A 26,769-nucleotide genomic window follows, 5' to 3' on the forward strand; every position below is an offset into this window, starting at 1 on the left:
TGATCCGCCCGCCTTGGCCTCCCAAAGTGCTGGGATTACAAGCGTGAGCCACCGCACCCGGCCAGTGATTAATGTTTAACACCAAAAACTTGATTCAAAGGGTGACTTGCAATATGAAGATACATAGCATTTCTAGACCCTTCCATTTAAACTAGAATTCTTTACTAAGAAGATTCCTGTAGAGATTTTCCCTTCATGTAAAAGAAATGGAGAATCAATGTTTGTAAATATAAGAACCTTTTTTTTTTTTTTTGAAAATGTTTAAAAGGAAACAAACTGCTTGATGAATTTTCACGAAGAGCAGATGGTATGGTTAGTGTGTTTGAGGTAAAGTTAATCAGATAATATAACCTGGCAGTTGTATGAATATGGTTTTTTTTGTTTGTTTCCATTCTGGAAGACCCACTTATAAATGAAAGTTTTCTCAAATGGGACATCCTTAAATTGGATCTCAGTGAATCATAGTTGTTATTGTTGTTTAAGAAATATATTTGAAAACGTACTTACTCTGTGTGAAGTACACAGTTTTTATGGGAAGCTAGTTCCATGGTATACCTTAGCTAGGAAACCTGTGTAAGGACTTTTTCTGTCTAATGTTGAGTGCAGGTTTCACAGCAAACTCAATCACGTGAAGACCCTTTGCGTACCTTCTTCCCCAGATGGACCTGGGCTTTACGTCTTAAAATGTGGTCCCCACACCATCAGCACATCAGCAGCATCCTGGACCTTGTTTGAAATGTGGACTCTGAGCTCAGCTCCAGACCAACTGGCCCAGAATTTGCATTTTAAAAGATCCCTTCCTGGGCAATGCACATGAATATGTAAAAATCATGGGACCAGATCTGTGTCTGTCAAACCTGAGTGTGTATTGAAAGGATTGCTAGCCGCCGCCTCCAGAGACTCTGATTCAGTAGGTCTGGGCTGGGCCCATAGAATTTACATTGTTAACAAATTATCCGGTGATGATGATTCTGCTGGTCCAAGGACCATACTTTGAGAACCATTAGAGTAGAGCTCCTTCTCTTCTCACCTTTTTCTGTTCTCTCTTCTAATTCCTCACCCCAGTTTTTAAAAATAGATTATTATAATCATATACTTTGGCTCAATTGGAGGAAAGAAAAGCACCTTGTCTTATAATTTATGGTGATGGCCACACTAAAATTGCTTGACACCAATTTCAGAGAAAATTTAGACTCTGGTTTATAGGTAGTTCTTTTTCACTTCTTTTTGCAAGGTGCTCTTAACATTTAGAAATTCTTTTTGTGTAGATAAAATGTTCATATGGTTCAAAAATTAAAATGATACAAGGCATATTTTGAGAAATCTAAATTCCAATTGTCTTAATTCCCTCCATAAATAACCTTTCATTTGTTTCTTATAGATGTCTTTTTTTTTATAGATACAGATACAAGCAAATACTAATATACTATATATACTGTTTTTATATAAAATATACAGACTGAATATTCTCCTTTTTTTTAAAAGTTAATATTATCTTGACATATCTTCAAATTAGTATATAGGAAACATTTTTTTTTACACTGTTTTTCTTTTATTTTCTTCTTTTGAGACAGAGTCTCGCTCTGTCGCCCAGATTGGAGTGCAGTGGCACCATCTTACCTCACTGTAACCTCCAACTCTCAGGTTCAAGCGATTCTCCTGCCTCAACCTCCCACCTGTAGCTGGGACTACAGGTGCACATGCCACCAGACCTGGCTAATTTTTGTATTTTTAGTAGAGATGGCATTTCTCCATGTTAGCCAGGCTGGTCTCGAACTCCTGATCTCAGGTTAGCCACCTACGTCGGCCTCCCAAAGTGCTGGGATTACAGGCAAGAGCCACTGCACCTGGCCCAGAAAAGGTTTTTCTAAACAATTGTAAAATATGCGTTGTTTGGCTGTTTAGCCTCCAGTGATCAGTATTTGAGTTGTTTCCAGTCCGAGACTCACAGGTGACACTGCGCTGAATAACCTTGTGCACGTGTTTTGTATATCTGCAGGCATTATCTGTTGGATACATTCCTAGAAGTGGGATTGCTGGTTAGTGGGCAATGCATTTATAATTGGTATAAATACTTTCTTCTTCTAGAGCTGCACTATTTTGAGTTCGCATAAGTAATGTATGGGACTCCTTATTTCTCCATAACCTCTCCGACGGTTAACCTTTGAATTTGTGTCAGTCTTGTAGATGAAAAATGATAACTCCATGTAGTTATCACGATAACTTAATGTGCATTGCTGTCATTATGAATTGGGCTGAGCACCTTTGCATGTGCTTAAAGGCTATTTGTATTCCTTTTTCTGTGAGCTATCTGTTCATGCCCTTTGCACGTTTTTCTTTTGGATTGCTTTTTCTTACCAATTTCTATAAATGCTTGAATTAGAGAGATTAGCCCTTTGTGAGGTTGCAGTTTCCCTCAACTTGTTACTTGTTTTTTAAAATGACTTTCATGTATTTTGATATAAAGAAGGCTTAAATATGGCTTTCTTTACATTTTATGTACTTAACATTAATCTCTTACGGTATCTGGATTTTACGTCAAAGGCCTCCACGACTTCTGGAATCCGCCCATGTTTTCTTTTAGTGCTTTTATGGTTTCATTTTTACGCTTAGATCTCTGATCCATTTAGGATTTATTCTGGTGTTCAGAGTGATATATAATTTAACTTTTCCTTTTTCCATGTGGCCACCAGTTATCGTTACCCATTTGTTTCAGTGTTCATCTCTGAATCCAGTTTATGGTGGTGTGAGTTTTTGGATGTACTGGGGTACATCTCTGCACTTCCTATTGTATGACATTAGTCTTTCTATTCATATACCAGTACTACATTGGTTTTATAAAATGTTTTAATGTCTTTTAAAACTAGTTTTCCCTTGTTGCTCTTTTTTTTTGGCAATTCTTGCTTATTTATTTTTCCATGTGAACTTTAGAATCGTTTTGTCTAGTTCCAGAAAGCACCTTTTAAAGAATAAAGATCATGTTAAGTTTATGAACTTAAAATCTATTTGACTTCTCTGAGCCTCAGTTTCCTAACCTGTAAAAGGAGCAATAATGTCTGTAAGAATGCTAGAGGGATTAAAAGAGAAAACGTGTGAAACTCATCTGTTAGTGCCCTTGGTCCGCTCCCACCATTGTTACCAACATGGGCTGAGGTTGCCATTCCCTCGTTTTTTTCCCACTCTTACCCTTCTCACTTTCAAAAAAGAAAAAAAGAAAGGACCCATAGAGAAAAAGAGTTACAAGACAGTAGAATTGAAGTTAAAACTAAGCTCTTGTTTAATTTCAGCAGGACAATTAATGTACCTGAAAACAGAGAACAAACTCAGCCTGGTGTTCAAGGCCCCCTCCTGCTTCTTGCCTTGCTGCCTTAGTCTGTCTTGGATGCACCCTAACAATGGTGCTGCTTCTGTTTCCTAGAGGCCCTGTGTTTCCTGGAACCACATTCCTCCCACCCAGAATATAGTGCTACCTAATTCTGCCAGTTCAGATCTGTTATTGTCCCCCACCCAGTCAAAAACAGTATCTGTCTCTGCATATAGCTTGTCCATCATGCAGCTTGGGCCTTGATGTACTGTAAACTCGGTAAGGAGAGAAACTGTGTTCGTCCTGCACACCAGATAATGCCCTGCACACAGCAAAATACTGGCAAAGATTGGACATTCAGATGTTTGTTAAATGAATGAATAATTGACTTTGATCTTTCTTTTGCTTTATATAATGTGTCTAGGTAGCTCTTATTTCACCCAGGATACGGTAAACCCCTGGAGTACAAAGCTCATGCCCACCCCTCTCCCCTTTTTTTTAGAGACGGAGTCTCTCTCATGCAGGCTGGAGTACATGACACGGGCAGTGGCACAATTATGCTTACTGCAGCCTTGAAGTCCTTGGCTCAAGCAATCATCCTACCTCAGCCTCCCGAGCAACTGGGACTACAGGGGCACCACCACTCCTGGCAAAAATTTTTTTTTTTTTTTTTTTTTTAAAGAGAGACGGTCTTACTGTGTTGCCCCAGGCTGATCTCAAACTTCAGGGCTCAAGCAATCTGCCCACCTTGGCCTCATCAAGCCTGGGGATTACTGGTGTATGCCACTGTGCCCAGCCAATTAGTAATAATTATTGTCATCATGAACAATGCTGGTGGTGGAGATGGTGAGAGGCAGATTTATTATTATATAATAACATTATAATAAAAATAGTATTTATTGAACATATATTTCAGGAACTGCTTTAGAGTCCCCGATGTGGATTATTTCATATAATCCTCAGCAGTCCTATGAATTGGGTACTATTGTTACACATATGGGAAAACAGGCACACAGAGAAGTTACTTACCCCAGATCACACAGGTGGAAAGTGGTAGAACTGGGATTATAATGCAGATGCTCTGAGCCTAGCACTCCAACTCTTAACCTGCTGCAGTTCTCCAGGCTTGTTTCTTGAATACAATTCTTTGAATACAGTTATTTATAGATTCTTGAACAATTTAGGAAAAGTTTTAGTTATACTTTGAAATTTTTACTTTCCTTCCTGACGATTCCATTTTAATAACTTCTGTTTTGTTATTTCCAGTTTATCTTAGACTTCACATTCTCCAGGAGACACCATCATGTCTGGCATGCAGTAGGTGCTCAATAAAAAGTAATTTTTGCCTTTTTTTTTTTTTTTTCAGGTTCACCATAAAGGTGCTAAGAAAGAGAATGTAAGACAGGAAAATAACTAAATATTCTTACTGAGGTAAGTTTTTTAATAATTTTTTTAACAAAGAAGCTGTAATTTATTTATTTTTTTTTACTTCCTCTCACAGCCTGCTTTCTTGAGGTCTAACAGGGAGTTTGTTTTAGGAACGGTGAAGTTCATAGAACCTAGAGTTCTTAAGGTAGATGCCAGTAATGTGGGCTGTTCAAATAAGTTCATTTGACGTTCTCGACCTCTTTGAATCTAATCTTTAAATTCCTGTTTTCTCATGGTTTTAAAGCATGGTACTGAGAAGGAAATCTAGCAAGTAGAAACCCATAGCTATTTAGTGGTTATATATACTTTACAACATTCAGTGAATACTTTTTTCTTAAAATAGGGAGTTGAAAGAATTTTAAGCTACTTTTGGTGAGATAGGAACACTTCTTTTTCTTAAATAAAATTCTGGGTTTTTTTTATTATAATAATGAAAAAACTTTCTATCAGTGTAAAACAACATAATGATAGAAGTTAGCATCCAACTTCTACCACGAAGAAATGACTGCTATTAATATTTTGGTGAACATACTTTTAGAAATCTATCTATGGATATAGAAGAATTTGTATACAAAATTTTAAATAAATTGGTTTACCTGTATATAGTAGCCTTTTTTAATGCAAAAATATGTTTTGTACATCTCTCTGCAGGAATTGGAAAAGATATGCATAATCATACATGATGATTTTACTGGTTGCCTAATGTTCCATCTTTTAGAGGCACCATACTTTATGCCTTTGATGACCTTTTAGATCGTTTCTAGTTTTCCCTTGTTGTAGATAAAGATGTATTGATCGACCCTCTGCTTATATCATTGTATACTTGTTCATTTCTTTTCTTAGACGTGTAACTGCTTGTTCAGAGATTATACACATATAAAATGTTGAGACATGGCTAACCTGTCCTCCAAAGAGACTACCAGTTTCTAACCCCACTCAGAATCCACAAGAGTCCTGCTTTCCATACGCTTGCCCACACAGTTTTGTTAATGTTTATGTGTATGTAACTTTTTTCCAAATTTATTTGTTTATTTTAAATAGACAAGTAAAATTGTATATATGTATTGTGTACAACATGTTTTGAAGTATGTGTACGTCGTGGAATGTTTCAATCTAGCTAATTAAATTATGCATTACCTCACATGGTTACCATTTTTGTGGTGAGAACGCTGAACGTTTACTGTCTTTGTATTTACTCTATTTTTGGAAGAATACAATGTATCATAATTAACAGTAGTCACTGTGCTGTACAATAGATCACTTTAAATTATTCCTCCTAACTGGAATTTTGTATTCTTTGACTAACATCTCCACACCATCACCACCACACGCCCCCGACCTTCTAACACCTCTGGTAACCATCATTCTACTCTCTCCTTCTATGAGATCAACTTTTTCAGATTCCTTGTATGAGTAAGAACATGTAGTATTTGTCTTTCTGTATCAGGTTTATTTCACTTAAGGTAATGTTCTCCAGGTTCATCCATGTTGTCACAAATGACAGGATTTCCTTTTTTATAGTTGAATTAAGTACTCCATTGTGTATATATGCCACATTTTCTTCATCCATTCATCTGCTGATGGACACCTAGGTTGCTTCCATATCTTAGCTATTGTGAATAGTGCTGCAATAAACATGAGAGTGCAGATTATCTCTTTGACATACTGATTTCATTTCCTTTGCATAAATACCCAATAGTGGGATTGCTGTATCATATGGTAGTTCCATTTTTAATTTATTTGAGAAACTCTCACACTGTTTTCCATAATGGCAATAATTTACATTCCTCCTAACGGTGTTCAAGGGTTTCTTTGTCTCTACATTTTTGCCAGCGTTTGTTACCTTTTATCTTTTTGACAGTAGCCATTCCGACAGGAGTCGAATGTGCAGAAACAGGGTCTTACTTTGTTGACCCGCCTGGTCTCGAACTTCTGGTTTTCAAACATCCTCTTGCCTTGGCTTTCCAAAGTGCTGGGATTTGAGCCACTGCACCCAGCCACAATCTTGAATAAAATAAAAAAGTTGGAGGTATCACACTACCTGATTTCAAATTGTACTGTGAAGTTATAGTAACCTTTTATCTTAGCCAGTAACCTTTTATCTTAGTAGCCAGTCCGACAGGAGGAGGTATCTCATTGTGGCTTTAACTTGGATTTACTAGTGCTGTTTAACACTTTCATGTATTTGCTGGCTATTCGTATGCTGCTTTTTTTTTCTTTTTTTTTTTTTGAGATGGAGTTTCACTCTTCTCACGCAGGCTGGAATGCAGTGCTGCAATCTTGGCTCACTGCAACCTCCGCTTCCCGGATTCAAGCAATTCTCCTGTCTCAGCCTTGCAAGTAGCTGGGATTACAGGCATCCACCACCATGCCCGACTAACTTTTGTGTTTTTAGTAGAGACGGGGTTTCACCATGTTGACCAGGTTCATCTTGAACTCCTGACCTCTGATGATCCACCCTCCTCAGCCTCCCAAAGTGCTGGGATTCATGCATGAGCCACCACACCTGGCCATTTGTATGCTTCTTTTGAGAAATGTCTATCCAGGCTAGAGTGCAGTGGTGCAATCACGGCTCACTGCAACCTTGACCTTCCAGGCTCAAGTGGTCCTCCCACCTCAGCCTCCCAAGTAGCTGGGACCACAGGCACATGCCACCACACTCTGCCAAATTTTTTGTATTTTTGTAGAGACAGTGTCTCGCCGTGTTGCCCAGGCTGGTCTCAGACTCCTGGGCTCAAGCAGTCCACCCGCCTCGGCTTCCCAAAGTGCTGGGATTATAGGTGTGAGCCACCACCCTTGTCCATTTTTTAATCGGATTTTTTTCTTGCTATTGAGTTAAGTTTCTTACATATTTTGGATGTTAACCCCTTACCAGATGTGTAGTTTGCAGATATTTTCTCCCATTCTTTAGGAAGTTTCTTCACTGTTGCTTGCTTTCTTTGCTGTGTGGAAGTTTATTAATTTGGTATAATCCCATTTGTCGATTTGTGCTTTTGTTGCCTGTGTTTTGGGGTTCATATCTAAAAATCATTGTCCAGACCAATGTCATGGAACTTTTCCTCTATGTTTTCTCCTAGGAGCTTTATGATTTCACATCTTACATTTAAGTCTTTAATACATTTTGAGTTGATTTTTGTATATGATGTGAGATAAGGATCTAATTTCATTCTCCTGCATGTGGGTATCCAGTTTTGCCAACACCATTTGGAAGAGACTGTCCTTTCCCCATTGTTTATTCTTGGCACCTTTGTCAAAAATCAGTTGACTGTAAGTGCATAAATTTATTTCTGGGTTCTTTATTCTGTTCCATTTGTCTGTGTCTGTATTTTGAGCTAGTACCATGCTGTTTGGTTACTGTAACTTCATAGTACAATTTGAAATCAGGTAGTGTGATACCTCCAACTTTTTTATTTTATTCAAGATTGTGGCTGGGTGCAGTGGCTCAAATCCCAGCACTTTGGGAAGCCACAGCAGGAGGATAGTTTGAAAACCAGAAGTTCAAGACCAGGTGGGGCAACAAAGTGAGACCCTGTTTCTGCAAAAAATAAAAATTAGCCAGGTGTGGTCATTTGTACTTGTAGTTCCAGTTACTTATGAGGCTAAGGTGGAAAGATTGCTTGAGCCAGGAGTTTGAGGTTGCAGTGAGCTACACGATTGTACCACTGTACTCCAGCCTGGGCAACAGAATGAGACTGTCTCAATAAAATAATAATAATATATAAATAAAATAAAGTAAATAAAATGACAAGATTGCTTTGGCTGTTCATATCTTTGGTAGTTCCATACAAACTTCAGGATTTTTTTCTCTTTCTGTGAAGAATGTTATTGGTGTTTTGATAAGGATTGCACTTAATCAGTAGTGCACTTTGGGTAGCATGGGCATTTAAAAAATATTCTTTTGATCCATGAGCATAGGATGTCTTTCCATTTATTTGTGTCTTCATTTTCTTTTACTGATGTTTTAGTTTTTGGTGTAGAAATCTTTTACCTCCTTGGTTCAATTTATTCCTAAGTATTTTATTTTTTGGTAACTGTTGTAAATAGGATTATTTTCTTGATTTTTTTTTCATATGGTTCATTGTTAGTATATAGAAGTATTACTGATTTTTGTATGTTGATTTTTATATCCTGCAAATTTACTAAATTCATTTATTAGTTACAACAGTTTTTTTTTTTGGTGGAGACTTTAGGGTTGTCTATATATAAGGTCATGTCATCTGCAAACAGGAACAATTTTACTTCTTCCTTTCTTAATTGGATGCCTGAATCCTGAAGCCACTGAGGGTATCAGAAGCCCAACCCTGCTGTAGTTGGCTGGCAGTAATGTGGACTGGAAATGGAGTCTGCCTCATAGGGGATACAGGTTTCCACCTGGATCCAGGACAGGTCTGAAGGCACAGTCCCCGGGTATTGGCCTAGAGTCAGGGGCCATGGAGCTCTTCTGGGTACTGGGTTTTACTGTGTTGGGCCTGGTGTTAGAATTCAAGACACAGTCCTATGCTTACTTACCTCTCTTTCCCCCATCTGATGGTATCCGTCTCCACGCTATGCTGCCTAGGGTTGGGGGGTGGGTGACGTGGATAATGTAAAGCTATCCTTCCTACCACCTTCAGTGTGTCTTTTTTAATTTTTGTGCTATAACCAGGTACTGTAATCTCTCACCTGTTTTTCTTAGCTCTTGTGAAGGTGTTTTCCGGGATGGATAGTTGTTCAAATTGATGTTTCTGCCCTGGGACGAATACTGGAGAGTCTTGTTCCACCATCTTACACCGCCTTCTTTTGTATGTAACCTGTTAATCTTTTTAATCTTTGGCAATCCAGTAGGAGACAAAAACAGTATTTTTTTGAGACAACAAGGTTTCTAATTGGAATATACCTTTTAGGTTTTCAAAGACCTCCAATTTGATATTCTTACTAACGTGAAGAATTTTCTTATTGAGAAGATACCTGTGGTTCTCATGCATAGATGAAATGCTCTTGGACTTTAAATATGATGAGAGTGTTGAAGTATGTTGAATTCTTTGTTTTTCATCTGTTGCCTTCATTAACTCATTATAAATATTTTTAAACTATAGGTCAACTGACTGTTACTGTTTCCAATACTGAAAGTTTTCCTCCATAGCGAACTCTCCCTTTGTTTTTTACTCACTTGTAGTGCAGTTTCAAGAAGCTTTAAGTCTAGGCATGTTATCTAACACGTGTAATCTCAGCACTTTGGGAGGCCAAGGCAGGTGGACCGCTTGAGCTCAGGAGTTCAAGACTGGCCTGCACAATAACATAGTGAAATCCCATCTCTGCAAAAAATGCAAAATTAGCTGGGCATGGTGGCTCACGCCTGTTATCCCAGCTGTTCAGGAGACTGAGGCAGGAGGATCACTTGAGGCTAGGACGTGGAGGTTGCAGTGAGCCAAGAACATGCCACTGCACTCCAGCCTGGGCGATAGAGCGAGACCCTGTCTTGAAAAAAATTAAAAAGATAAAGAAAGAAGCTTTAAAGATTACTTTCTTAACATGCCTCAAACATAGATATCAATTGTGGAATAGCATGTAGAATATGACTTACAAACTTGGGTGATGATATTATTGAGTTATGTGGATTATGTGAATATGCATTCATATGTAAACCTATGTTTACTGATGTTGAATCTCTTCTGTCTAAATGATTTTAACAGTTTCTGATATGAGTGTGATCTTGAATTTTATATTTGCCTTAGATTTTATTTTAATCAAGTAAGATTTACTTGAGGAAGGTTTCATATGAAACATATACCAACTTTGTCATTGACCTATGGTTTGTTCTTTAACTTAGTAAAAAGCCAATTAACTATCAGGAGCTATTTCAAACAAGAAAATCAGAGAGCCAGCGTAGGCAATATGGTGAGACCCTGTCTTTACCAAAAAAAAGTTTAAATTAAAATAAGAAAAAATTAACAAGGCATGGTGGCAAATACTTATAATCCCAGTTGCTCAGGAGGGTGAGGGGAGATGATTATTTGAGCCCGGAGTTGGAGACCAGCCTGGACAATATAGCAAGATCTCATCTCTTAAAAAAAAGCCAATTAAAAGTCACCTTTTTTTCTTCAGATAGAAAATACATCTTCAGGCCAGGAGTGGTGGCTCACGCCTGTAATCCCAGCACTTTGGGAGGCCGAGATGAGTGGATCACCTGAAGTCAGGAGTTCGAGACCAGCCTGGCCAACATGGTGGAATCCCGTCTCTACTAAAAACACAAAAAATTAGCCAGGCGTGGTGGTAGGCGCCTGTAATCCAGCTACTTGGGAGGCTGAGGCAGGAGAATCACTTGAACCCGGGGAGCAGAGGTTGCAGTGAGCCGAGATCGCGCCACTGCACTCTAGCCTGGGCAATAAGAGCGAAAGTCTATCTCAAAAAGAAAAAAAAAAAAAAAGGAAAATACAGCTTTTAATAATATAGATTGCCTTTAATGTTGATGCTTTTCTTTTCATTCCAAGTTAACATTGTTGACCATATACCACCAAATCAGGGACCAGGTAGTACAACTGGTATTTTAGTCACCGGTTTACATCTAGCACCTAATATAATACCTGGCATGCACACGGCAAACACCCACATTGTGCTTGAAGGAATTAATGGTTGGTAAATATTGTCATTGTTAGAATTAGGATGGAAATGAGAAGTGCCTTAAATTTTAATTTGGATAAGAAAACTAGCATCTGTGATTTTTATATGTACCTAAATCTAAACATAGACAATTACAGTGATACTTGCTACCATAACATTTTGTGACATTTTGTTTGAAATGTTGAATTGGCCTGTATCCGTTTATTTTCCGACTCTGCTTTTTTGTTTGTGTGTTTTTGTTGTTGTCAAGGGAAAAGTAAGTATCTAAACTAAGTAGGATACTAGATCTTGTTAAATAATCATATTTATGTTTCATAGTATACACATGGGAAAGTTTTTCATAGTTATGTTGTTTGAAGACAAGGCTAAAATGAATGTCCCAAAATATATTTTTAATTATAATGGAGATACATTGAGCTATATTTTAATTGTGGCTCAGCATTTCATTAAAAATGGAAGCAGAGATGTTGATTGCCAGCCTTTGAGAAGAATGGATAATAAATCTTTGTCCAGTATCCTCTCTTTTAAGCCTTTCTGACTCCTAACCAATTTTTCACAGCCAAACTAAACAGAGGAGTTGGAATAATTAATAGATTCAAGCAGTGTTTTTGCCTCTCTTTTCATACACTTTGTTTCTGTTGGAATATGGGATTCCAGAGAGTTCATGAGCTAGTTTTAATCAGTATTTGAGCAGCAGTTATTTCCATGTATAACATCTTAAATTGACTAATCCTCTAGCAATTTTTATTTGCACTTTAATTTGCTTAGCATCCCCTTTCTTAATAAATAATCCAGAGTTAAATGTAGGCAGACTTGAAATAATTGAGTATTCAATAGTAGGGACTAAATTAATGAAGTTTTTCTAGGCTTTAAAACTCTAATATCTTCTTGTGGCTAACGGTATAATCTTGTATTTGTTTTCTAAAATAACCAAATTTCTGGTTTCTTCAATCTTTTTTATGTGGCACTGTAGGAATTTGCTTATATGTAGTTATCATTTTACTGATGACTTTATTTAACTGCATGCTTTAAAGCCCTGATTCTAAAAATACTCCTGGAAAGTGAGGAATTACTACAGTAAACAGAAGTCTTAATGAAAATTAAGGCTTTATTATTTATTTCTCCTCTTAGCTGCATTTGTAATAATTTTTACATTGTACTTAAACAGAAAGTTTGAAGACTTTTTCAGCATCTTTAATGACTTAGATTTTGTGCATTTGCAACAGTTTCTTCCTATTTTAGGCACAAAGCTTAAAGTTTAGTCTGGCAGGGGAAGTAGTCATTTGATTGGAAAGTTGGGCAGAGGAGAAAAATTTTGTCTTCATATACAGAATTTGTAGCAGTAGAATATTCAGATGGAGTTATATTAAACTCTAACCCTGGGGAAAAAAATTGAAGTGCTTGTATGCAGTACAGAGAATAGATCCCTAGCAAAGCCAACACTCAGGGCTTACTTCTCTAGTATCTGCAGCTGAATTGGTCTCTCCCAAGAGTATTCTCAACTCGAAGTCTTAAGAGTAGAGTTTGGGAAGGGGAGGAGAGAACAGTAGCTTTGGGCCGTAAGTTCCATGATGAGCTCAATAGTCAGTGAAACTCTCTAGGTTAAGGATATGTACTTAACCTCTGAATGTCCTATTCCCCTTGAGAAATTTCTTTCCTTTCTACCTCTGGGCACTTTGCTTAGTGTTGTGGCACGCTGGAAATTTATCTTGAGTTGAGGAGAGGGAGTCTGACTGTATTGCTGCAGAGTCTAGGCTACTCTCTTTAAATAGATGTCCAACGTGGGAATATGGCTGAAAACCATCAGTTCCTTCCATATCATAGCTAGGCAATGGGAAATACTAGAAATGCAAGCTTTTCCTTCTTCAGTTTGCTCAGAGAGGACACCTAGTTCAAGGTGAAGATTACGTGTTTGTGTATGTTAAACCCAGTAAGTTTTATTTTAAATATATTTCAGTCTGTTCTAATGTAACAAAGTTCTTCAGTCTGATTGTTCTAGCAGCTATCACTCAAACATTAATTGCTGTCAGTGTGAAAGGATATCCTCCTACATCTTTTCTGGAGTACTTGAAACCATCCCACTTCCTTTTTCTTTTACCTTAAGAACTGATTACTGACACTTGGGAATTACAATCAGATTGCATCAATCTTTATGGAAAGGTTGCCAATTATTGCACTGCAAAATATGCATTTTCCTCTAATAGTAAGTGTTTCTCCTGGTGTGTCTCTCAGTTCAGTGCTTTTAAATACCTCTTAGGTGAATGAATGCTTTGTGCCATGCCCTGATTTAATACATTTGAAAGACTTTATTCATGGCTTTGTTACCTTCAAGTCTATGTGAGGTGGAGATGGATGGAGGGGAATAATTTATGTAATACAAAATCTTCATAGGATCTTTTGATTGATTAGATGTCCTTGGGTAGAAGAAGGTGGCTATGACTTACAGTGTGATATAAACTCTAAAATGAGCATGTTCTTTGAAGAGTTAAGAGCAGTGAGGAATTTTATGGTGGGGATGTACATTGAGCCTTGTGCGATGTCTTTTGTGTGCATTACCTCATTTTGTTTTCACAACAGTTCTGTGAGGATAGATTTAATTACCCCAGTTTTAAAGAGTAGAAGGACTCAATGAGATTGTGAAATCAGGACTTGGGCATGCAGCTTGTAGGTTCAAAACAAAACAAAACTGTGACTTGAGTACAGATCTCTGGCTCTAAAATCCATGCTTTTCTTCCCTAGGACAGGGAGAGGTGGTGGTAGAATCCTGAAAGTTGTTAGAATGTTGCCATTGTAGACCATGGAAATGCTGAACAGAATGAAGATAATGCTACTTTATGAGCACCCCCACCATCATTTTCACCATCCTCTTTATTTCTAATGCTCTTCAACATCAACTCATGAAGCTGAGGAGCCTGCCAGGGTGTCTGGCTCATCATGTTCAATACAGCAGAGACTTGTTTAATGTAGCAGCGCTCTGAGATGAAAGGTTCATGACTGCCAAGTACAAACAGACCTTCTGCGGGATGTTAATTTGGTTATAGGAGAGAATGCTTGTTTTTCCTTGCTCTGTGCTAATAAAGAAGCTGGCACATTTTTTCATGAGTAGAAAGGACTTTGACTTGTTAAATCTGTATAATCAAAGAGAAGTAAGCAGTTCTGATAAACATTTTTCTTTGTGCCGTCTTTGGTTAATTCCATTCTGTACCTGCCAGCAAATTGCAAATTGCAGATTGCATGCTTTTTTGTTCTTTCCTCTTTTTTATTTTGGATTTGGTTTTATGGTTGGTCACTGTAGGGATTTATTGGTAGGAAAATAAACTATTTCCTCATTTGAACAGATTGTGTGTTTTTACAACAGGTTATCCTGTAGCAAGCAGAGTGATTCAACAGGCCTCTGCACAGAGGTGTTACTATATGACTTTGACCATTTTAAATAATAACAGCTGTATTGAGATATAATTCATATACTATAAAGTTTACCCTTTAAAGTGTAGAACTCAGTGATTTTTAGTATACTCACAGAGTTGTACACCCATCGCTTCTGACTAATTCCAGGACACTTTCATCACCCCAAAAAGAAATCCCATACCTACTCTCCATTCTCCTCTCTGTCTCTCTTGCCTCTAGCAGCCACTCATCTACTTTCTATCTGTGGATTTACATATTCTGGACATGCCATATAAATGGAATCATAAAATATGTGACCTTTTGTGTCTGGCTTCTTTCTGCGTTGCAGCATGTATCAGAACTTCATTCCTTTTTATTGCTGAGTAGTGTTCTATTGTATGGACAATACTACATTTTGCTTATTTCTTCATCAGTTGATGGACATTGTGGTGGTTTCCACTTTTCGGTCATTATGGATCATACTGCTATGAACATTTGCGTATACATTTTCTAGTGGACACAGGTTTTCATTTCTTTTGGGTATATACCTAGGAGTGGAATTGCTGGGTTATATGGTAACTCTGTATTTAACTTTTTGAGGAACTGCCCAACTGTTTTCCAAAGTGCACCCGCTTTTGTGTGAAGGTGCACCTTTTTCGTTCTCAGCAACACTCGAGGGTTCCAATTTCTTCACGTCCTTGCCAACGCTTTTCCATGATTGTGTTTTTCACAGTAGCCATCCTAATGGATGTAAAGTGGTGTCTCATGATTTTGATTTGCATTTCCCTGATCACTAATGGTATTGAACATCTTTTCATGTGCTTTTTGGCCACTTGTATATCTTTGTTAGAGAAACACCTATTCAAATTATTTGCCCATTTTTTAAATGCACTCTTTTTATAGAGTGGTGATAGTTCTTTATATATTTTGTATACACACACATACACCCAAACACTCCCACCCTTATCAGATATATGAATTGTAAGATCTTTTCTCCCATTCTGTGATTGTCTTTTCACTTTCTTCATGTTGTTCTCTGAAGCAAGTAGTGTTTTAATTTTTATGAAGTCCAATTTTCCAATTTGTTTTGGTTGCTTGTGCCATTCTCTCTGTCAGAAATTTTCTTTAAGTTAAAAAATTACACCTTATTTCTAGACATCTCCCATTTTAAAAATTTGTACAAAATTAAATAGTTTATTAACTATACAATGAGTAAGAGGTATTAAACGTCTGTGTTTCAGATATTCTCAGCTCATTCAGTGTGAGAAAACCAAATTTCCTAACCTTACACCCAATGTGCTTTTTTGTTTTTTAAATCAGAAAGATGTCTTTCATTGTTCTGCGTCACTCAGAATGCACGCATCATCCCATGAACATTTATGTGTCTAATACATACTGAGCACTTTGCGGGGCTTGGGGATTCAGAGGTGAGTGGAACGTGGCCCTATCTTTAGAAACAGGAATGCACGTTGCCATGCTGGAAGCTTCCACAGAGGACCATGGTGGTGCCAGGATGGGGAAGGGAGCAGTCTCCTCTTTCAGGTGAGAATGCTTTATAGAAGAGTTGGTGCTGGTGCTCAGTCTGCAAAGATGGGTGGGTGATCAGAACTTTTTGTTACAGTCTATTAGTCTGTCTTCTGGTTATTTCCTGCTATGTACACCAAGTCCAGATATCTCACAACAGCCATATCTAGGATTATTGATATAATAAAATGTAGACAGAGGTGTGATGACTCTGATGCCTAAAAGTGAGCCCAAAGAAAACCACTTTAATTTTTTCAGGTTTTCAAAATCAGTTCAGCATGGTGTGTGTGTGTGTGTGTAGTTTTCTGTATAGTCATAGTATAAAATACAAGGCAAGGAGTGACAGTTGCTTGGTTGGAGAGGAAGATTGATTATAGACAGTTGGATGTGTCCCATTAAGGAATTTAAGATTTTGCCCTTAGTGATGGGGAGCCGTTGAAGAGTCCAGCAGCGGGGAGGTGATAGGGTCACTCTAGTTACTATACTATGAACGCTGGATGCGAGGGGCAGGGCTAGAGACAGGCAACCCATTAGACTGTCACACGAGTCCAGGTGACAGTTGATAAGGATGTGAACTAGGGCACTGGTGGTAGAGTTGTAGAAGACAGAGGCTGGAAATGTTTAGGTGGTACTAGTCAGGGCTCTTGACTGCAAGTGAACAGAAACCTCACTCAAACTATCTTGAGTTAAAAGGGGAGCGAATTGGAAGATTCCTGGAGAAGGTTGCAAAAGGAATGAAATGCTGCAGAAACCAGCACAATTTCAGGGGCCTCAGAGATTAGAAGTGGTATGTTATCACAGGGCAGGAGCCATCTTCACATCACCAACCACGAGGAAGGAAATAGCTTTTCCCTCCCAGCTTTGGTTTTAAAATCCCAGGGGCACTCTTGGCCTTGGGAGTTTGTGCCCCCCTGGCCAGTCACTGGGGTCTTTGTTGGAAGCTCTCTATCACCATCACACTGAGAGTTCCTAGAAGAAGTGGAGAAGGATTATTCTGGCAGAGCCATCTGTGCACATCCACTCTAAACATATGGGTTGGACCCAGAGATTGAAACAATCTGAGAATAAGGGAAAGGTCAAGAATGCCTCCCAAGGCCGGACGTGGTGGCTCACACCTGTAATCCCAGCACTTTGGGAGGCCAAGATGGGCAGATCACTTGAGGTCAGGAGTTCGAGACCAGCCTAACCAACATAGTGAAACTCCGGCTCTACTGAAAATACAAAAATTAGCTGGGCATGGTGGCGCCTGCTTGTAATCCCAACTACGCAGGAGGCTGAGGCAGGAGAATTGCTTAAACCTGGGAGGCGGAGGTTGCAGTGAGCTGAGATCACACCACTGCACTCCAGCCTAGGCCACAGAGCGAGACTTCGTCTCAAAAAAAAGAAAAAAAGAATGTCTCCCAAGTTAGTGGCTTTGGTAACCTATGATGGCACCGCTTCTGTCCTGTGAAAAGGTTCAGGGGTATGCAAGCCAAGTACAGTGAGTAAAGTTTAGATCAGCTTAGTACCACACTACTCAGAAATTGTGGCTGTGTTACATAGTTTTGTGATTATTTGGTTGACTTGGTTTCCTTCACTATTAGAAGCCCTGAGAGGACAGGGACTGGTTTTTTTTTTTGCTGCGACTCTCCAGAGCCCAGCATACTGAACTTGGCACATAGTGGGTATACAGTATATATCTATGTACGAATGAATAAATGCAGGTGACCATGTGCGGTAGGCAGTTGGGTTGATTGATTGGATCTCAGGTAAGGGTAGGAAACAGATTTAGGAGTTAGTTACCTGTGTAGGGCTAGATGGTTGACAACTCTTGAAAGTTACTAGGGAAGGGACCTTTATAAAAGTTTGGATATTGTCTAGACCTGTGATTTTTATGTCCAGGTAATGAAATTGTGCCTTTTCTTTCCTTTTTTGTCCTGTTTAGTTTTTAATGCCAGTAATTATCTGCTGACAATCCTGCCAATGATGTTTTTAAAATTTTGTTACAGATTATAATTAGACTTGTGATAGATAGGAAAATAAAGGTGATAAAGACAGAGATTCTATTTCCTTTTTAAGAATAACTGACTCATGGGATGAAACCTTGGATATGATTTCAGATCACTCCTGTAAACTCTCACAAGAGATGTTTATAAAACACTTGGAACAATACAGATTGTACTAAGAAAGTGTGCTTTGATCAACTCGGGAGATACAAAGCAAGAAACTTAATAAATCAAGTCCTATTTGTGAATGGAAAGGATTGGAAGTTCACCTTAAAAGTAAGAAGTCAGCTTACATCAAGACTTAAATTTTGTAGTCTGAATAGCTGATGTTAACTTAGTTTCATCTTTTATATAAAAATAAAATGAATTATAGACTTCAGATCTTGGCATCTTGAAATCTGACTCCTGATTCCTCTCTCTTAATGACTATTGGAACACTAGACTAGAAATGGAATTTGACTTTGGTTTTTTTACCCTTTAATTTTTGAAGTCAGTGTGCTTCCAACTCTGTCTTACCTCTGTAGTCAGGAAAACCAAACCATTGGTAGCTCAGATATGCTATAATTTTTATTATGTAAATATTAGAAAAGCATAGTTGTATTTATATAAAGAGCGATATTCATACTTGAGTTTTTTTTAACAATTTAAAGCATAAATACAATTGTATTACTTTTATAGGCTAAGCATTCTTGTCCTGCCACCCTTCCATATGACAAGATATTACAGTAAACTGCATATATTTTTAGTGTTTTTGCATATTGCCTAGATTCCTTTCTTTAAATTTGCAGTAGAGATGTGAGCCATTTTTATTTATGTACTTAATTTTTCACTAAAGAACTTTCATTAAATTTGGCTTTGAATGCAGGTCAGTATCTTAGCAAGTTGTAATTTAGTAGAGCATTTCTCTCTTAAGAACTCAAATCTAGTTACAGTATCTCAGCTTTTTAAATTAATCTAAGGGATATATAGATATTATGATCTTTTAAAAAATAACAGATTTTCATTTGAATCTCAGATTAATGTTTGTTCTTTCAGATAAAGTTTGAACAAATATCTAATAGACTAAGACTTTGTATATTTTGAATTTTACCAAAGCGACTCAAAGACTGGGAGAGTATATTTTAGATTTTAATGATGAGGTCAAAATCCTGGATTTGAGTTCTGCATTGTTTAGTTAAGTAATTACATGGAAAATTTCTGTGTCAGGATCCCAGACCCCTGCAAATTGTATCACTTTTAAAATCAGTTATAGAGCTGAAGTTTTTAAAATGTTGATTTCTGGAGGAACCCCTTATCAGCTCCTGGAAAAAATAATTACAATGTATCTAACATGATACAGCTTTTTCTATTTTCTGAAATGATTCTATTATTTAAGAAGTAGTCAGCTTTGTTCTTTGCTCATTAATTCTTCAAAGGTAGTGTCATTCAAAGTGGAGAAAAAAGTTCCAGAGTAGATGTCAGGGAGAAAGGAAGCAGCTCTTTTAGATGATGGTAAACATGTGGCCCCAATGAAAGAAGCCTGAGTCCCTTGCAAAGTTTGTCTCTGGGCTTGTCCGGCTCACTCCTGTTGCACGTAAAATGACAAGATTGCTTTCACATATGCAGTATTTCCACTCATTTAATTTCTGTTTTTTTAATGACTGATAAATATAATTCAAAAAGGAGTATTAAATAATAGGGCATTAAACAATCTCTATCTAGATTTAGCTGAATTAAGGGAAGAATTTGTCTGAGTATAGAAAGTATAAAACAATCAAATGCATTTGTTTAAATGTAGGTAGAATTTAGGCTGAAGTGTTGCCTAGCAGATGCAATTAATTTGATAATTGATTATAAGTTTTGCATACATATGTAAGCAGACAAGATATTTCTAATGTGCTTCATCTGTAGTTTCTATAGTTTTAAGTAGCTGACAAATCTTGTTTATGCTCCCTACTGAATAATCTTTCTTAATGGACAGAGAATGCAGAAGCTATTCACCTAGTTCTTGCTACTGTTAATAAAATCTGAGTTTCACCTTGCATCTCAAAGTTAGCAAAATGGTGTACAGAAATTCTAAAAGAGTGGGAATTATGTGGTTTGTAAATTTCTTTAATTTATGCGTTTTCCATGAAACTCCAGTGTATAAAACAGGTAGAATAAGGGTTTTAGTCAGGGAATAGTGGAAAGCCGGGCTGGCGCTCCGCGGCACTCCAGGAGTATCATTCTAAAAGCCACTGTTCCATGCTGTCATTAATGAATGTGGAGTCTTTTTTGGAGAAACAAAGGATAAATTACCCATTTATGTATCCTTTTTGTTACAGCTTTATGCTAACTATTTGCTTGTATGATACACACTGACATTTTATATCAGAATTATTTTAAATATATAAAGCCACTTTAAACATCACCAGAAATAATAATAGCATTGCTGGTTAGGCCACCCCATAGGTCTAAAATAGTCTTCTTATCTTACCAAAGAGAACTTGCCTGACTTTGCAAGATTATGGTAACAAAGGCTACCTGAAAGGCAGTGCATGGAAGGTAAATTGTTGGATATACCTAGTCCTGCCACAGCGTTCCTTCCCATGTTAAGACATGCAGTCAGATTAAAGTGAATTAGAGAATAATAACCACACTGAGAATAATTAAACATCAAGTTCTTCTGGTGAAATGAGTCCACATTATCAGGCAAGTGTAGTTCCACTTGGGGCCTGGCTTGGGAGACTCCCTAGTAGAGGATTCAAGATGCCCTCTGTGCTATTAGTAATGGGAAATGGCTCTGTGACCTTGGGCACGTTAGTTAAGCTTGTTAACACTCTACCTGCCTGTAAAATGCTCCATTATAGAGTTGTTCTGAGGATGAATGAAGATGCTGCATATAAAGTACACATTATAAATTGCCCGTAGATGTTAAGCCATGGAACAATATCTTCCTTCAAAAGAAAGGGCAATAATTGGCAGTGCAGGTATCATGAGAACCGCACCTTTGTTCCGAACTTGAGTGAAACGCAAACTGCATCAGGCGTCATTTCACCATTTTTTTTTTTTTTCAGACGGAGTCTCGCTCTGTCTCCGGGGCTGGAGTGCAGTGGCGGGATCTCGGCTCACTCACTGCAAGCTCCGCCTCCCGGGTTCACACCATTCTCCTCCCTCAGCCTCCCAAGTAGCGGGGACTACAGGCGCCTGCCACCGTGCCTGGCTAATTTTTTGTATCTTTAGTAGAGACGGGGTTTCACCGTGTTAGCCAGGATGGTCTTGATCTCCTGACCTCATGATCCACCCGCTCGGCCTCCCAAAGTGCTGGGATTACAGGCGTGACATTTCACCATTTTAAAAGTAAATACTGGAAATGAAATGGACAAATTTCATCATTTTAACTATCAGCTGTTGAATGTCTCTGCTTTTGGATACTTCTCTTACCATTTTACCCAAAACAGAAACGTCTTCACTTTTCAAAAGCTGAAAAACAAAAAAGAGAAGGTAAAATGACTGAATACTGTGGTTTATTTTTTCATCTTTTGTTTTAATGATTATTGCTTCTCTGTGGGAATATTTACAAACTGTACTGAATGCGCTATTTACAACTGCTTATAAGCAGTGTCGAATGTAGGTATAAATTGGGTATGATATGTTCAGAACATGTGATGGAATCATGTCAGGCAAAATTTACTAAACGTTTATTGGTTAGTACAATTGTTCTTTTGAGAATAAAAACATGACAGTTTAGAGGCAAGCTGAAATTAATTAATTCATTAATTAATTTGAGACGGAGTCTCTCTCTGTCGTCCAGGCTGGAGTGCAGTGGCTCGATCTTGGCTCACTGCAACCTCTGCCTCCTGGGTTCAAGTAATTCTCCCGCCTCAGCTTCCCGAGTAGCTGGGATTACAGGCATGCGCCACCATGCCCAGCTAATTTTTGTATTTCTAGTAGAGACAGGGTTTTACCATGTTGACCAAGCTGGTCTCAAACTCCTGACCTCAAGTGATCTGCCTACTTCGGCTTCCCAAAGTGTTGAATTACAGGTGTGACTTACTGTGCCTGGCTGGCAACCTGAGATTTAGAAAAGGAATAACTATTTCTAAGGAATTCTGAAGCACATGTCACCAGCAGTTATCTTTAAGAAGAGATTTTTATTGATTTTATGTCCAGTGTAGGAGTTCATTGAATTCTTTTAGAGAAAAAGTCTAAAAGAGAAGTACTACTGCAGGGGAAAAAAGATAATAAAAGGTTTTCGAATGGATGCCCTAGAGAAGCTGTAAAATAGCCTACATATTGTGGCAAGAGATGTGGACCTTTTGGGTTTTATTTGTGATAAGTTCATAAGCTCACATCTTCTATAAAATGTAACTTTCATACTTGGTCTAGTTAGCATAGAATTCTCTAAAATCAACAATAAAAAATATGCAATGGTACAGAATGTTGTCTTTGATACCAACCTTTAGAGAATTTACTTAAAACTTCCTAGTATTTTTTTTAAAAATCACTTTGGTTCTCTGTTCCTAAGCTTTTTATATTCTTTGGTATTTGCAAGCCAAAAGGACCTCTTGGAGCTGACAAGCGCCATTTTTCTTGCTGTATGTAGAAGTAGTTTTCTTTATATTTGTCCTGAATTCACTTAGGTTTCCAGAGATACCTCTCATTCTAGAATTTTAAGCTCTTGGATTACAATTCTTGAGTCATTAGCATTTATTATCTTAACTTTGTATTAGAAGAATCATTGTTTTAGTCTACCTATAGCCTATTTCCATTTATTTTCTTTAGTTGTGTTATTTAAATGCAATTATTATGACCTTATAAATTATTCTAAGAGAAGATGCAGAGTGGCTTTGCAGTTCAGTACTGACCATTCTGCATGAAATCCAGCACTTACAACAATGCCAGACGTATATGTGCAATAAATGTTTATTTGAGTTAATGAATTCCTTTAGGGCAGATTGCGGTTGTAATATTTTCAGTATTAAGTGACCAAGCATTCGGTACTGATAGTTTAGCTAAACATTCAGGTTTCATTTGAAGCTGATAAACAGACCACTGTGCAATCCAGGAAGACCGGTTTGTTCACTTTCCCATTCAGTAGTAATTTACTTTTGCAGTTCTGTTTATATAGAGTAAAGGTCAAAGGAAAGGGTGTATTTGAAGCAGTTACAGCAATTGCTTTGCAATAGTGAAAGATTTTCAGTATGCTGATGAAAAAGGGACAATTTAAATGGGATATTACAAAATTTAAACTGTTCTTTTTGTAAACAGCTTTATTGAGGTATAATTGACATCCAGTAAATCGCACGTTTAAAGTGTACAGTTTAATCAGTTCTGACATGTGTACACCCATGAAACTATCACTACAATAAGGATAATGAACATATCCATCACCCCCCAAAATTTCTTTGTATGACTTTGTAATCCTTCCCTCGTGCTCCTTTGCCCCTGTTTCCTGGCAACCATTGATCTGCTTTCTGTTTCTGCTTTCTGTCTCTGTAGATTAGTTTGCCTGTTCGAGGGTTTTATATAAGTGGAATCATACCATATGTACTCTTTTTTGTTTGACTTCTTTCAATCAGCCCAATTATTTTGGGATTTGTCCATGTTGTTGAGTACATCAGTAGTTCGTTTCTTCTTAGACGTGGTTGTATAGATATGCCACAATTTGTATATCCGTTTACTGTTTTTGTTGTTCTTGACAATGTGTTTACTGTTGATGGCCGTTTGGGTATTTCCAGTTTTGGGCTATTACAAATAAAATCAATCTGAATATTTATATACAAGTCTTTGTATGGACTCTGTTTTCTCTTAGGTAAATACCTAGGAGTAGGATGGATGGGTGTCTGTTTAGCTTTTTTTTCAGAACTGCCAAACTGTTTCCAAGTTGTCATTTCCTTTTATATTCCTGCCTGCAGTACATGAGAATTCCAGTTGCTCCATGTCTGGAATTTGGTATGGTCAGTCTTTTCACATTATTCATTCTAATAGATGTGTAGAAGTAGCTCATTGTGGTTTTAATCTGCATTTTCCTAATGACTAATGGTGTTGAGCATATTTTCATGTACTTACTTGCCAATACTTGGTAAAGTATCAAATCTTTTATATGTTTATTTATTGGGTTGTTTGTTTTCTTATTACTGGGTTTTGAGAGTTCTTTGTGTACTCTGGATATAGATGATCAGATTTATGATTTGCAATATTTTATCTCAGCCTATGACCTACCTTTTCACCCTCTTAACATTCTTTCAAAGAGGAGTTCTTAATTTTGATAAAGTTCAATTTATCAATTTGTTATTTTATGCATTGTGTTTTTGGTGTTATAACTAGGAGCTCCACCTAACCTGAGGTCACAGAAGTTATCGCCTTTGTTTTCTTGTAGAATTTTGATAGTTTTGGGTTTACACTTTGGTATATGGCCCATTTTGACTTAAATTTTGCAATATGGCCCATTTAGATTTAGTTGTTGCATGTGGTGAAAGATGTAGATCAAAGTTCGTATTTCTTGCATATGGCCATTTAGTTGCCAGCACCATTTGTTGAAATGACTGTTCTCGCTTCATTGAGTTGCCTTTGCATCTTTATAAAAAAATCAGTTGTTCATATATGTGGGTCTATTTTGGCCTCTATTTTGTTTCATTGATCTATTTGTTTGTCTTCACACCAGTACCACACTGTCTTAATTTTTGTAGTTTTATAATAAGTCTTGAAATCTAGTAGTGTTAGTCCTCCAACTTACTTTTTTATTTTTTTGCAAAGTTGTTTAAGCTATTCTAGGTCCTTTGCATATCCATTTGGAGTTTAGAATCAGCTTCTCAACTTACACAAAACAGTCTGCTGGGATTTTTGACTGAGATGTTGACATTATAAGTCAGTTTGGAGAGAATTGACTTCTTAACAACATTAAGTCTGAGTCTTCTAAACCATGAACATGTATTTCTCTCAATTTATTTATATTTTTTAAAATTTCGCTCAGCAGTGTTTTTAGAGTAGAGATCTTGCACCTCTTTTGTCAGATTTATTCTCTAGTATTTTTTAAATTTTCAGTTTAAAATTATGTGGGTTTTTTTGGTGGGGTTTTTTTAAATTACTGTTATCATTATTATTATTATTTTTGGTGTTTTTTTTTTTTTTTTTTTTAGGCGGAGGTTCTGTCACCCAGGCTGGAGTGCAGTGGCACAATCTCAGCTCACTGCAACCTCTGCCTCCCTGGCTCAAGTGATCCTAAGTAGCTGGAACCTCAGGTGCATACCAGCACGTCCGGCTAATTTTTTGTATTTTTTGTAGAGACAGGGTTTCACCCTGTTGCCCTGACTGGTCAAGTGATCTGTCTACCTCGACCTTCCAGAATGCTGGGATTACAAGTGTGAGTCACCGTGCCTAGCCGTATTCTGCATCTTTTCTTTGTTTCGTTCTGTTTGTTTGTTTGTTTTTGGGACAGAGTCTTGCTGTGTCGCCCAGGCTGGAGTGCAGTGGCACAGTCTCGGCTCACTGCAGCCTCTGCCTCCTGGGTTCCAGCAGTTCTCCTGCCTCAGCCTCCCAGGTAGCTGGGATTACAGGCACAGGCCACCACATCCAGCTAATTTTTGTACTTTTAGTAGAGATGGGGTTTCACCATATTGGCCAGGCGGGTCTTGAACTCCTGACCTCAGGTGAACCCACCTCGGCCTCCCAAAGTGCTAGGATTACAGGTGTGAGCCACTGTGCCCAGCCATTCTGCGTCTTTTCTAAACTCACTTACTACTAGCTTTTTTTGTAGATTTTATTGGATTTTCATAATCATGTTATTTTTTAAATGAAGACAGTTTTACTTCTTCCTTTCTAATCTGAGTGCCTATTACTTATTTTTCTTGCCTTATTGAATTGAGCAGAACCTCCATCAGAACCTGGAGTGTGTAATGTTGAATAGAAATGGTGAAAGTGGACATGCTTGTCTTGTTCCTCATACTAAAGGGAAAACACTAAGTCTTTTATTATTAAGTGTGATGTTAGCTGTAGGTTTATTGTGGACTCCTTTATCAGGTTGAGGATGTTCTCTTCTATTCCTAGTTTGCTGAGAGTTTTTATCAGGAATGGATGTTGGATTTTGTTAGATATTTTTCAGCATCTATTGAGATAATCATATGGCTGTTATTTTTTAATTCATTAACAGGGTGAATTATATTGTGTATTGCGTGGTAAACCAGCCTTACATTCCTAGGATAAACTCCATTTGGTCATGTACCTTTTCTTATGTGTTGAATTTAATTTGTTAAAATTTTGTTTAGAATTTTTGTATCTCTGCCCATGAGGGACATAAGAGCCTCTTGTAGTGTCTTTGGTTTTGGTATCAAGTTAATGCTGGCCTAAAAGAACAAGACGGGGAGCATTTTCTCCTGTTCAGTTTTATGAAAGAATTTAGATAGAATTGGTATTACATTTTTCCTTAAATGTCTACTAGAATTCACTAGTGAAGCTATTTGGATCTGATGTTTTCTTTGAGGGATTTGAAACTACAAATTCAATTTTTAAAATAGATCTCTGGTTATTCAGGTTATCTATTTCTTCTTGAGTGAGTTTAGTAGTATCTTTCAAGGAATTTGT

At 37.6% G+C, this 26,769-nt stretch overlaps 1 protein-coding gene across 34 annotated transcripts in view; it reads left to right on the forward strand.

The window, feature by feature from the left end:
• MRTFB (myocardin related transcription factor B) overlaps window positions 1-26,769 on the forward strand; it is a 205,928-nt gene that overhangs the window by 12,790 nt on the left and 166,369 nt on the right. For 23 of the 34 annotated variants that reach the window (XM_065536648.2, XM_065536640.2, XM_074028253.1 and 20 more), the window contains one exon: window positions 4,671-4,735. The gene's annotated coding sequence lies outside the window, so the exon portion shown is untranslated. Of the gene's footprint in view, window positions 1-4,670; window positions 4,736-9,407; window positions 9,514-21,263; window positions 21,691-26,769 lie in introns of all 34 variants that reach the window. The other 11 variants (XM_045381739.3, XM_045381736.3, XM_074028254.1 and 8 more) reach the window with 2 other exon arrangements.

Source organism: Macaca fascicularis, chromosome 20 (assembly GCF_037993035.2).
Source record: "Macaca fascicularis isolate 582-1 chromosome 20, T2T-MFA8v1.1".
Classification (NCBI taxonomy): Eukaryota; Metazoa; Chordata; class Mammalia; order Primates; family Cercopithecidae; genus Macaca; species Macaca fascicularis.